Source organism: Macaca nemestrina, chromosome 8 (genome assembly GCF_043159975.1).
Source record: "Macaca nemestrina isolate mMacNem1 chromosome 8, mMacNem.hap1, whole genome shotgun sequence".
NCBI classification, from domain to species: Eukaryota; Metazoa; Chordata; class Mammalia; order Primates; family Cercopithecidae; genus Macaca; species Macaca nemestrina.
Window position 1 is genome coordinate 16,064,639 of NC_092132.1, and position 12,373 is coordinate 16,077,011.

Below are 12,373 nucleotides of genomic sequence, written 5' to 3' on the forward strand. Positions count from 1 at the left end.
CACAGTAAACTCATATTTCTGGCAGTCTACTCAATATATGCTCAACGGGTGTCTTTGCCCTATGGCAGAAGCCCCATTTGTCAGATCTGTATGTAAATGACTGATCTTTCCAATGAGATTCAATATGAGAAGACTGCAATGCACACTGAGGGAGGTGCAGTGATTTTCCAGACCCCTATTCCCACCCTGTGATGGCAGACCATTTCACCTTGTGCCATACGTGAATATTCTCCAGGTATATGTTACTCATCAGGCCACAGCATTTCCCCAAATTCTCTCCAGAATGCACAGAACGCTCTCTTCAGCCAGAGAAACTCTCTTTAAGCTTACAGTAAAATAAGGGGAGAGTAGTGGAGAGAGAAATGGCATCAGAGCACAGTTTTTTAAAAATAAATATTTTCCAGAAAAACATTCTTTCTAACATCCATTCTTTCATCACCCTTTTAACATCTTTGTGGGTTTTAGATTCATATGACTCTCATACTTACTTTGAAACTTCTGCAGGTGACATAGCACCCCACCTTAGAACTTTTTATCTATTTCATCTTGCTTCTTAATAAAACCTTACAAGTTTACATCCTGTTATACACTCAAATGTCACAATTTTTCCATTTTAATGTTACCAAATGAAACGTAAGTTTTTTTGAAAACTCTAGCAGTTGCAACGTCTTTGGCACACTCTATGATGTACCTAATATGGCAATACTCACAGAGATCTATAAGAAAATAGTTTTAATTAAGTTGAACTCCTCGGGTTTCTCCTAACACATTCATAGAACTGTGGTATAGTTGAGTGTTCTATAAATATATGCTGAATTAAAGAAAATGAGTTATCATGAACTCTGACTTTGCTATTTGACTTTGTAACATGAGGTGAAGCATTACTTCAAAAGATAGTTTCTTATTTATCAAATTGAAATTTTGTTGCTATGACCCATGAGCCCCTGTTATTAATAGCTGTAAAAGCCCCAGAAATTTGTAATTCTACACGTGGATTTTTCCCATTATCATAGTTTCACATGTGTGCCTCTTATGGTCAAGTAGACAGCAACGGGAACGTGGGTAGGGACTATGAATGACCTGTGTGTTTGTAGGTGTAGATGTAGTCAGTAAAGTTTTTCACCTCATCTTCTATAAAGAGCTCAAGTGTCCTAGATGAGAGAGGCTAACACAGATCAAAGGCAATGCCAAGGATGCTACTATTGGGTAACCTTTCTAATAGGTGGGTGATTAAGAACTGATTAAAGGACATAATGTCACTATAGTGTGGTCTTTTGGAGTCTTCTCTTTGTTTTCTCTTCTGAACATATGGCTCTGTGAAATTTGTACATAGATACATAGGCAAAGTAATTTCTGTAGGATTCAATAATTTACAAGTCCTAAGCAGAAGAGCCATCTGTGAAAGCTCACAGGAGGGAGTGGTCACTTTGCCTCTGTAGGGTTAAGAGGAGTTTTCACAGAAGAGAGGAGGTTGGATGAGTCTTAGAGGATGATTAAGCATTTATGAGACAGAAAAGGAAGAAAGAAAGCTATCTCTTCCTTTCTGTGGGATTGGCAACAACTGAGAAAACTATGAAGAAGTAGGGATCCAAATATCAGCTTCAGCAATATATACTAACAATAAAAATACTCTTACCTATGATACAGTATTTCTCTTCTGAGATACACACCTTAGAGAAGCTGTTATATATGTGGACATGGAAATACGTCACAAAATATTCATGGCAGTATTATCTGTAATGGTGAAAAATGAGAAACCATTTAAATATTTATCATCATATATATGCAGCATATTAGTCTGTGGGAGTACTACAGTAAGGTGAATGAACTAGCAATACATCTATCAATATGAATAAATCTTGACAACATAATATTGAGTACAATAAACTTTTTATAAGAATGTTAATATGATACTCTTCACATTTAAAGTTTATAAATATGAAAAACCTTGATATTGTTAAGGAACACTTTCATATTAATATGAAAACATTCAGTAAAATGATAAACACAAAGTTTAGTGGTGGTTCTCTCTGGGATAGGAAATGTGTGAGAGAAGTATGGGAACAAAAAAGTATATACAAAGAGTATCAATTGTATTGCTAGTGTTAGCTCTTAAGCCTAGTGGCAGGGGTATTTTTCTTTATGGTATTCTTTAGAATTATCTGAACGTGTTGGATGCCTGAAATATATGTGCCATATACATGTACACAAAAAGTATTTTTTAAAAAATAAGCCTTATTGCTGACAAACGTACATTGGGACATATGACTTAGGCTCAAGACCAAATGGGCTCTCAGTGCTTTCTTCTAAACAAACTTTGTCCCCCACCACAGGGCAGAAAATCTCTACACTGCTGACCTTGTCACAGTGCAGCAGGAACACAGAAAAAAGCATGATCCATGGTCCAGGTAATGAGTCACAGAGGTTGACTAACTTGTTCCTCTCATCCATTAATCAGACAAATCTTTCCTCAACAGAGGCATGAGTGAGAGGTTGTATTAGTCTGTTCTCATGCTGCTATGAATAAATACCCAAGGCTGAGTAATTTATAAAGGAAAGAAGTTTAATTGACTTGCAGATCTGCAGGGCTAGAAGCCTCAGGACACTTACAGTCATGGCAGAAAGGGAAACAAACATGCTCTTCTTCACATGGTGGCAGGAGAGAGAATGCCGAGCAAAGGGTGAAAGTCCCTTATAAAATCATCAGATCTCATGAGAACTCCCTCACTATTACAACAATGGCATGGAGGAAACCACGCCCATGATTCAATTACCTCCCACCAAGTCCCTCCTATGACAAGTGGGGATTATGGGAACTACAATTCAAGATGGTATTTGGGTGGGGACACAGCCAAACCATATCCGAGGAGGAGGAAAGGTCAAAGCTTGTCCTCATTATTTCTGAGAAAGCAGAAGTTCCTATTATGAGGCAAATCCCTTCCCTTTCCTCTTGAATAACCTGAGCCCTCAATTACTACTTACATTATTTATTAGAAAATAAGTTTTATTGATATAAAATTTGTCCAGGTTATCCATAGCTATTCTACTATATAAATTAGGGCTGTAGTTAATGTAATTAGATTTCTAAAGAGTTTCATGATTCTTCATTTGGAAAGATAAAGGAAACAAACACCTCTTGAGTGCCCATCATGGCTAGCCTTTTGTAACCTTGGGAAGTGTGATGCTCTGCACTGACTGGTTCCCTGAAGAAGCATCCCAAATTGCAAACAGCTTATGAAACAACAGAACCTGATTAGACAGCCTCAGGTATGTTAGGGTAACTAGTGTTCCACAAATTACTTGAGAAAGACTGATGGAGAACCAAGAAAAGCCTGGCAAGGTTGCCAATTTTTTAATTAATTCAGACATTGCTCTCATAGGCTTTCAATACAACATATTTTCCCCAAATTCTAATACCTGTAGATCACCTTGGGAGGCTCTGCATAAGAAAACATGGCCATGATGGCTGATGAGTGGAGTCATGGGAGGGAAAAGGGGTATTGGTGGCTGCAAACTGATTTCAAGAACCTAGTTCTACTAGGTTTCAAGGTCAGGCGAAAAGCCAGTGAAGAATTAGGAACAAGCTGTCTATTGAAATTAGAGTTGAACTACCATAGTAGTTACCACAGTGAACTGTGAATAGGTACCTAAGAGCAGTACATGGCATTGAAGTTGGGCATCATGCCCATTCTGTCATCACCAAAGTTCTCAAAAAGAGGAACAAATGGGTACTGTATGATAAATTACACAACAGTCATGTGAATTATATAAAGCATTAGTTAGTTCTATTTGATTTGTGACAGAGTAGATAATAAATTTTTCATCAAGAGAATAAAACAAGAAGATACCATGTCCTTTACAGAGGAAAACCTACCATGACTCATCTAAGCAATCTATAAACCCCTTCTCAAATATTTTAGTCTAGAAGCAACACTAAGAAAGCCAACAGTCGATTGGAAGTGCCGTATCACAGAAGCTAGGGGTTAGACAACGAGGGCTCCAATCAGGGTTCCCAATCAAACAGTTCTATAGTGTTGGGGGAGAACTTGCTTAAGGTCTCTAAGTAAAATTTTATAATGTTACTGATCTTAAAGGTGTTCAGTGAGATAATACATGTAAATAAGTAAGGATATAATGGGTCATTCCAAAGTGGGCTTCACTTTTTCCCTTAAAGGTCGCTCCTTGACTTCAAAGCTGAGGATTTGAAGTTGAATCAAATTTCCCATCACCTAGTACCGTCTGATAATTCTAGTCACATGTATTCAGAGAGACCTTTCCCATAGTGTTTCTGCAATTTTGTTGCCGGTCTTGACTAGGAGGCAGGGGGAAATCATTACAATATTTTGGAAATGCTTATTCAGTTTTACTTTTTGTCTAGTGGTGGGTGGATTTAAGTTATTTCCCTGAACACATCTGCCCTGAATTTGCATATGTAATGAAAATGATTCTTTATTAAAATGTTTTTGTGTGTGTGTGTTTAAATTTTTATTTTGAAATATTTTGTTGTGGCTGAAATACATGCTTTCCTAAGAGGAATTCCCTTATGAAAAAAAAAATGTGGATAACCCGTAGGGTATGGCTGCTCAGAGAAAGAGCACAAGACTAGAAATATTCATAATTCCAGCAATTCCCCACTTTGGGGAAGAAGGAGTCAATTATCATTTAAACAAAATGTTTATTGAGGTGTAGATACATACACAAGTCTTAAACATAAAAATTAATAGATTTTATGTATGGAATATTCTTTCTTTTTAAATTTTAGATTCAGGGGGTATATGTGTATGTTGTTACATGGGTATATTCCTTCATATTGAGGATTGGGCTTCCAGTTAACCTGTAAGCAAATACTAAACATAGTACCCAATACGTAGTTTTTCGACCCTCATCTCCTTCCCACTCTCTCCCCTTTTGGAGTCCTCAGGCTCTCTTATTTCCATTATTATGTCCATGTGTACTTACGTTTGGCTTCTACTTAGTAAGAACATGAGGTATTTGATTTTCTGTTTCTGAGTTGTTTCACTCAAATTAATGGCCTCCAGCTCCATCTGCATTGCTATGAAGGACATGATTTCACTCATTTTATGGCCGCATAGTATTCCTTGGTATATATATACCACAGTTTTTAAAATCCAGTCAACCATTGAGGGACATTTAGGTTGATTCCATAATTTTGCTATTGTGAATAGTGCTGCAATAAACTCACCATGAAGATATCTTTCTGATAAAATAATTTATTTTCTTTTGGGTATATACCCAGTACTGGGATTGCTGGGTCAAATTATTGTAGTTGTAGTTTTAGTTCTTTGAGAAATCTCCATACTGTTTTCTACATACATTCCCACAAAGAGTCTATAAGAATTCCATTTTCTCCATATCCTTGCCAACATCTGTTATTTTTTGACTTTTTAATAATAGCCATTCTGATGTGTGTGAGATGGTATCACATTGTGGTTTTAATTTGGATTTCTCTGATGATTGGTGATGTTGTACATTTTTTCATATTTGTTGTCACTTGAATGTTTTCTTTTTAGAAGTGTTTGTTCACATCCTTTGCTCACTTTTTAACGGGGTTATTTGATTTATTGCTTGTTGATTTATTTATTTCTAATAGATTCTGGATATTAGTCCTCTGTCAGATGCATAATTTGCAAGTATTTCCTCCCGTTCTGTAGGCTGTCTGTTTAACCTGTTGATTATTCCTTTTGTGGTGTGGAAGGTTTTTAGTTCAATTAAGTCCCATTTATCTATTTTTGTTTTTGTTGTGATTGCTTTTGACGACCTGGTCGTAAATTATTTGCCTAGGCCAATGTCCAGAAATGTTTTTCCTAGCTTTTCTTCTTGGAATTTTATAAGTTTACACCTTACATTTATGTCATTAATCAATCTTGAGGATTTTATTTAATAATGTGAGAGATAGGGGTCCAGTTTTATTCTTCTGCATATGGTTTGTTAGTTTTTTCCAGCACCATTATTGATTAAATTCTCTTTTTCTCTATTGTTTATTTTTGTTTACTTTGTTAAAGATCAAATAATTGCACATTTGTGGCTTTATTTCTGGTTTCTCTTTTCTGTACCTTTGATCTCTTTCTGTCTGTTTTTATACTAGTACCATGCTGTTTTGGTTACTATAACCTTGTAGCATGGTTTGAAGACAGGTAATGTGATGCCTCCAACTTCGTTCTTTATTCTCAGGACTGCTTTGGCTATTTAGGCTTTTTGTGGTTGAGTCCCATATAAATTTTAGTGTCTTTTTTTTCCTAATTCTGTGAAAAATGACATTGGTAATTTGATAGGAATTGTGTTGAATCTATTGATTAGTTTGGGAAGTAGAGTTATTTTAATGATATTTATTATTTCTATCCATGAGTATGGAATGTTTTTTACATTTGGTTCATCTATGATTTCTTTCATCAATGTTTTGTAATTCTCCTTGTAGAGATCTTTAACCTCCTTGATTAAATGTATTCCTAGGTATTTGATGGCTGTTTTTGTGGCTATTGTAAATGAGATTGAGTTCCTGATTTGGTTCTCAGCTTGAGCATTGTTGGTGTATAGAAGTGCTACTGATTTTTGTGCATTCACTTTGTATTCTGAAACTTCTGAAGTCATTTTTCAGGCCTAGGAATCCTTTGGAGGAATCTCTAGAGTTTTCTAGGTATATAATCATGTCATCAGTGAGTAAGACAATTTTACTTCTTTTCCAATTTGGACGACTTCTGTTTCCTTCTCTTGACTGATTGCTCTGGCTAGAACTTCTGGTACTATGTCAAATAGGAGTGGTGAGAGTGGGCATCCTTGCCTTGTTCCAGCTATTAGGGAGAATGTTGTCAACTTTTCCCCATTCAGTATGATGTTGGCTGTGGGTTTGTCATACATAGCTCTTATTAGTTTGAGGTATGTTGAATGAACTAGGCATCGAGGGTTTTTATCATAAAGGGATTTTGGAATATTTTCAATACCCAAGAGGGGTCCCTCATTTCACTTGCTAAGTCCATACCTGCTCCAACCTCCCTAAAATTAGGTAAGCAATATTCTGACTACTATCACCACAATTTAGTTCTTGACTTTTGTGTTATTGAATTATATAAAAATAGTGTGTCCTCTCTTGTAGGTATCTTCTTTCACTCATTCATTGCTTTGCCTGTGATACCCAATGGTAATATTTTTTGTCGTAAATGTTCTGTTTTATTGTTGCATGGTATTCCATTTTATGAATTTGCTGCAACTCATTTATCCATTCTACTGTAGATAGACATTTGGACTGTTCTAGTTTTTAGTTACTATAAGTCAAATGTTTTGAAATTCTTATACTTTGAGTGGGGTTCAACATGAAAGAAGGTTCTGCAACAGGTCCAGGCTGCTGTGCAAACTGCTCTGACACCTGGGCCATATGAGCTAGAAGATATTATGATTCTTAAAGTGTCAGTGCTATATAGGGATGCTGTTTGCAGTCTTTGACATACCGCTATAGTTACATTGCAGCACAACTCCTTGGGATTACAGAACAGCTCCCTGCCATTCTTCACAGATGATTACTGTCCTTTTGAGAAACATGTTTTTTGGCCTGCTGCCAAAAAACCTTGGTGGGGAACAAGGTAAGACTAGTGAATCCTATTAGCATGGTCCTATTGCCAAACATCTTTGCCCACGAAGTGCGTTCCTTGATCAGAAGTAATGCTGTGTGCAATAATGAAGGTGGGTAAGGCATTCCATGGATGGTAGTTTTGGCGGAAGCATTACGTGTAAGGAAAGCAAATCTCTATTCATAGTAAATGTCTATTCCAGTAAGAATAAAATATTGCCCCTTTTATGATGGAAGCACTCTGGTGAAATTAATCTACCACAAGGAAATGTGCCATGTTAGGGATGCTGTGTTGGTCTCTGTTGCTGGAAGATTGAGCACTCAGCAGTGGCCATAGCGAGATTGACCTTACTGAGTAGAAGTCCATGTTGCTGAGCCCATGCTTATCCTCCACTCCTGCCACCAAGGCCAGTTTGTCATGAGCTCATTAGGCAATGACAAGGTGGCTGGGGAAGGAAGCTTACTAGTATCCACAGAACAAGTCATCCTGTTCCTTTGATTATTAACATCTTTCTCTGCCTAGGTCACTATTTGGTGAGCATTCATATGGGATATAAATATCTTCATTTTCTTGCAATTCAGAGAGGTCCATCTCACACCTCTTCCCCTGACCTCCTTGTCACCATCATACTTCCAAGTCTGTGACTGCAACTGGAATTTACACCACTGGCTTTCCTGATTCTTAGGGCTTTGGACTTGGACTGAAGCTACAGCGTCTACTCTCCTGGGTCTCCAGCTTGCCAACTGCAGATTTTGTCACTTCTCAGCCTCCATACTGTGTGAGCCAATGCCTTATAGTAAATCATGTACATACATACATGCATATTACATACATATATACATACATTTATACACTTACAGATAAAATATTCTATTGGTTTGTTTCTCTAAAGAACTTAGAACATTACAAATGTTGGTAGGCAAATACACTCATTTACCTACACTGAGGAATGGAATTGCAGGGTCATAGCATAGAACATGTGTTTAGTTTTAGAAGTAGACACTTTCAAAAGGTTTTTCAAAGTGACAGCTTTCATTTAAGGAGAAAAAGTGATTTTGTTTTCTTTGGGGAGGGAGAAAAAGAGAGCAAGAGATGCAATTGGACCATATCTTTATAAGTTTCACATGAAACAATGCGATTATGTTTCTCAGATGTTTTCTGTGTCAGGTAGAAGAGGTTGAGAGAATTTTTGTTTTTAGGGAAAAGAACTCAAGGGAGGACACTGAGTCCCTATCTTCCTTTTGATTCTTCTCCTTGTTTGCTGCCTTTTGGTAAAGACACAGATCACAGCCTACAGATGGAAGAATAAAATAAGAGATGTCAAATGAAATCACAGAGCTAAACTGTAAATAACCCTGATGTTTTAATACTGAATCAAACTACAGAAAGATCTGGGGTTACCTTTTCTTAGATATACTGTGGGAAAAGAAGGAAAGGAACAAGATTAGTAACAGAGATTAGTGAATAAACTACATAATTATACCTGTGTCTCTTTCTTTAAAAGCTTGGAATGTACCATGTTAAATACAGTGTCTAGTAAAAATCAATGTTTACTTTGGAAGAAAAATTTTTTCTTGAGGATTCAGCTTCCAAAACTATGCCACAAAAGAGATAACAAACATTGGAATCTACTTTGTGGTTGCCTTGTAAAAGGAAAAGCAACTTCGGTTAACCTCTCTTTAGGAACCAGGTTATCTATTACCACGATACTACAAATCACTATCTTGTTAATTATTCACATATGTTCTTGTTCAGACCTTGATGAGTATGTGTTCGGAATATGTACAGGTGGCAATCCATCCCTCCCAGTCATTACAAATTTCTCTTAGGATCAGCAATATGAGTACATTGTCAGCTGCAGGCTTTAGAAGGCATCTAACTACTACATAGGGCTTTGAGGGTATTTTTAAATTATTTGGTTCTATGCCCAAGCTAAATGGGGATCTGGCAACTACCTGCCTTGTGATCAATGCAAACATATACAACAGATAATTCAGGTTCTCACAGGAAAAGCTACATAAACATTTTCTAATGTGAACTCAGGCATGTTACTCTCCCTCTTTGGCTCTCAGCCTTTTTATCTGGCAGAAATGGAGGTTGGAGGAGACAATCTCTAAAGGCATCTGCAATTCTAATGCTCAATGACTTTATAATTTTCATCTGGAAATATGGTTATTTTACCAGTAGATCTCAGAGACCTACCTGAATTGTCAATATTTATCAAAGAAAGCTAATCAGGTCAACTAGATAAATAGTGTATGACCGCTAATGGGCTGACACTGTGCAAAAAAAATCAAGAAAAAGTTGTGGAATAAATTGATGAATAAATAAATGCATGCATCAACACAGAAGGCACTACAAAACCAGAATGACAAATTTGACTGAAAAATAATTACTATACTTAGTTGAATGAAATACTAAAACTGAGTGCCAGTAGATGTCTGAGTAACTTTCCTGAAATCTCAGATGCCCTCTGATTACAATGCTCAGGGTGGTATAGAGGGAAAGAACATGGGGTCAGAAGATCTGATATCACTTCTTGACCTTGCCACCTATCAGCACTGTGACACTGGGAAAATCACATTACCTCTTTGAATCTGACTCATTAGCTATAAAAGACTTAGTTGAACTTGATAGTTTAGCTATCAAGGAGATAATTTCTTAGTGATCCAAGAATTGATGGTATTGTGAATATAAGGTTATTTTACAAACTGAAAATAACTATTCAAGTTTTTACTTCCTATTATTAATAAACAATGTGATTTGAAAACAGAAGGGAATTAGTGCAAGAATTAGGACCGGCAGATATCAAGGAGTCTTGACAAAAATGGCATTTGGCAGAATAACTATGTTTTTGGTCCTTTCCATTTTCTGGTATGAATCAGGCAGAAATTGAGGAATTCAACACAAATTGAGCATTAATTTTATGCTAGGGCCTTTCTACATTTTAAAGGCACAAATACTCATATGTGATTCTTTTAAAAATTATTTTCATTTTTAATGTTTGTGAGTACATGGTAGGTTTTATTTATGGGATACATGAGATATTTTGATACAGGCATGCAATATGAAATAAGCACATCATGGGCCGCGCGCAGTGGCTCACACCTGTAATCCCAGCACTTTGGGAGGCTGAGGCGGGTGCATCACGAGGTCAGGAGATCAAGACCATCCTGGCTAACACAGTGAAACCCCACCTCTACTAAAAATACAAAAAATTAGCCAGGCGTGGTGGCAGGTGCCTGTAGTCCCAGCTACTTGGGAGGTTGAGGCAGGAGAATGGCATGAACCCAGGAGGCAGAGCTTGCAGTGAGCTGAGATTGCACCACTGCACTCCAGTCTGGGCGGCAGAGCGAGACTCCATCTCAAAAAAACAAAAACAAACAAACAAACTAAAAAAATAAGCACATCATGGAGAATGGGGTGTCCATCCCCTCAAGCATTTATCCAATTGCACTATTTTAGTTATTTTAAAATATGCAATTAAGTTATTATTAACTTGTAGTTCTTGATCTTATAAAGATCACAATCTTGTGGGATTCCTACATATTTGCTGAAAACTCTGTTTCAGGCAACTGTTAGGTTCCAACAATATAGTGGGGAACATGGAAGCCACTGACCTTGTCTTGAAGAGCTTACAGTCAGGCATAAAAGATAGAACTTCAGACAATCAATTTCAAGACAATGCCATAACTGCTATGATAAAGGACTTATGAGTGTTAAGGGAACCCATCCGAGGGGTACTTAGACTAATGGGGAGAAAATGGGAGAGTGTTTAGAAGTGGTGTAAATCAGTGCTCCTCAAAGCTGAGATGCATAAGAATCACCTGCAGATCTTGCTACAATGCAAATTCTGAACCAATAGGACTGGGGTGGAGCCTGGGACTCTGCATTTCTAACAAGCTACCAGGAGGTGTGGATGCTTCTCACCAGTGACTTGGAGTAAGCCTTGTGGATATGGGAAACACAATAAGTTTAAAAATAAATCATTCATTTGACATCTCTGACATGATTTTGCCTGGTTGATCTTTCTTTCTAGAGAAAACAAACAAAATAAAAGACCAACTTTTAGCTTCCTTCCAATCATTCTCAAAGGTTCTAAAGAGGTATGCTCTTTAGGGAGGCATATCTAAACTATCAAAGATTTTTAAAAAAAACTAAGTCTACTCCAAGCCCTTGGTGCTCCCTTTTCCTGATAATCACCACTACAGTAAGTCCCTTTAAATAAGAGATTGTTGAAACTGTGTATTCTAAAGACATGTCGAGATTGAAAACCATTACTGCCATTTATAACCTGGCACAGATTTAGAGTTTGATAATCTCCATGAAATCTGTTGATAGTTTTTTTTCTTTAATTCTTCTCACTTTAAAATATCATTATGGAAATAATGTTAAAAGTCCCTCTTCTCAGGGTGTAGGAATGAGTGGGCAAGTTGACTGTCAGGTTGAAGGATACGCAGTGATGTGAATTACTTTGAACTCAGACAATTATCATAGGGTAGACAATGTACTGGGTATACGTGTAGACAGAGTCTGGGTGCCTAACTCTCTCTTTGTGTGGCTTTAAACAAATAAGCTAATTTTTCTGAGTCTTAATGCCTCACCTTAAAAAAAACGGTAAATAGCATATGGCTCAGAGAGTAGGCATTAGGATCCAGTGAGATGATGTGGGTAAAACAGTTGGCAGATAATAGGTTTTCCATCAATGTTAGTGTCCTTTGTCTTCCTCACTTTATTTGGAGTGAGAGAAGTTTGGATTTAGCATTCTGCTTCCACAATTTTTTAAGAAA

The 12,373-nt window shown here is 37.0% G+C and overlaps 1 long non-coding RNA gene across 1 annotated transcript in view; it reads left to right on the forward strand.

Moving 5' to 3' along the window:
- Nucleotides 1-2,037: 2,037 nt before the first annotated feature.
- LOC105492802 (uncharacterized) overlaps nt 2,038-12,373 on the forward strand; it is a 323,274-nt gene continuing 312,938 nt past the window's right edge. The window contains exon 1 of the long non-coding RNA XR_011606739.1: nt 2,038-2,408. This is a non-coding gene — a long non-coding RNA (uncharacterized lncRNA). The remainder of the gene's footprint in view (nt 2,409-12,373) is intronic.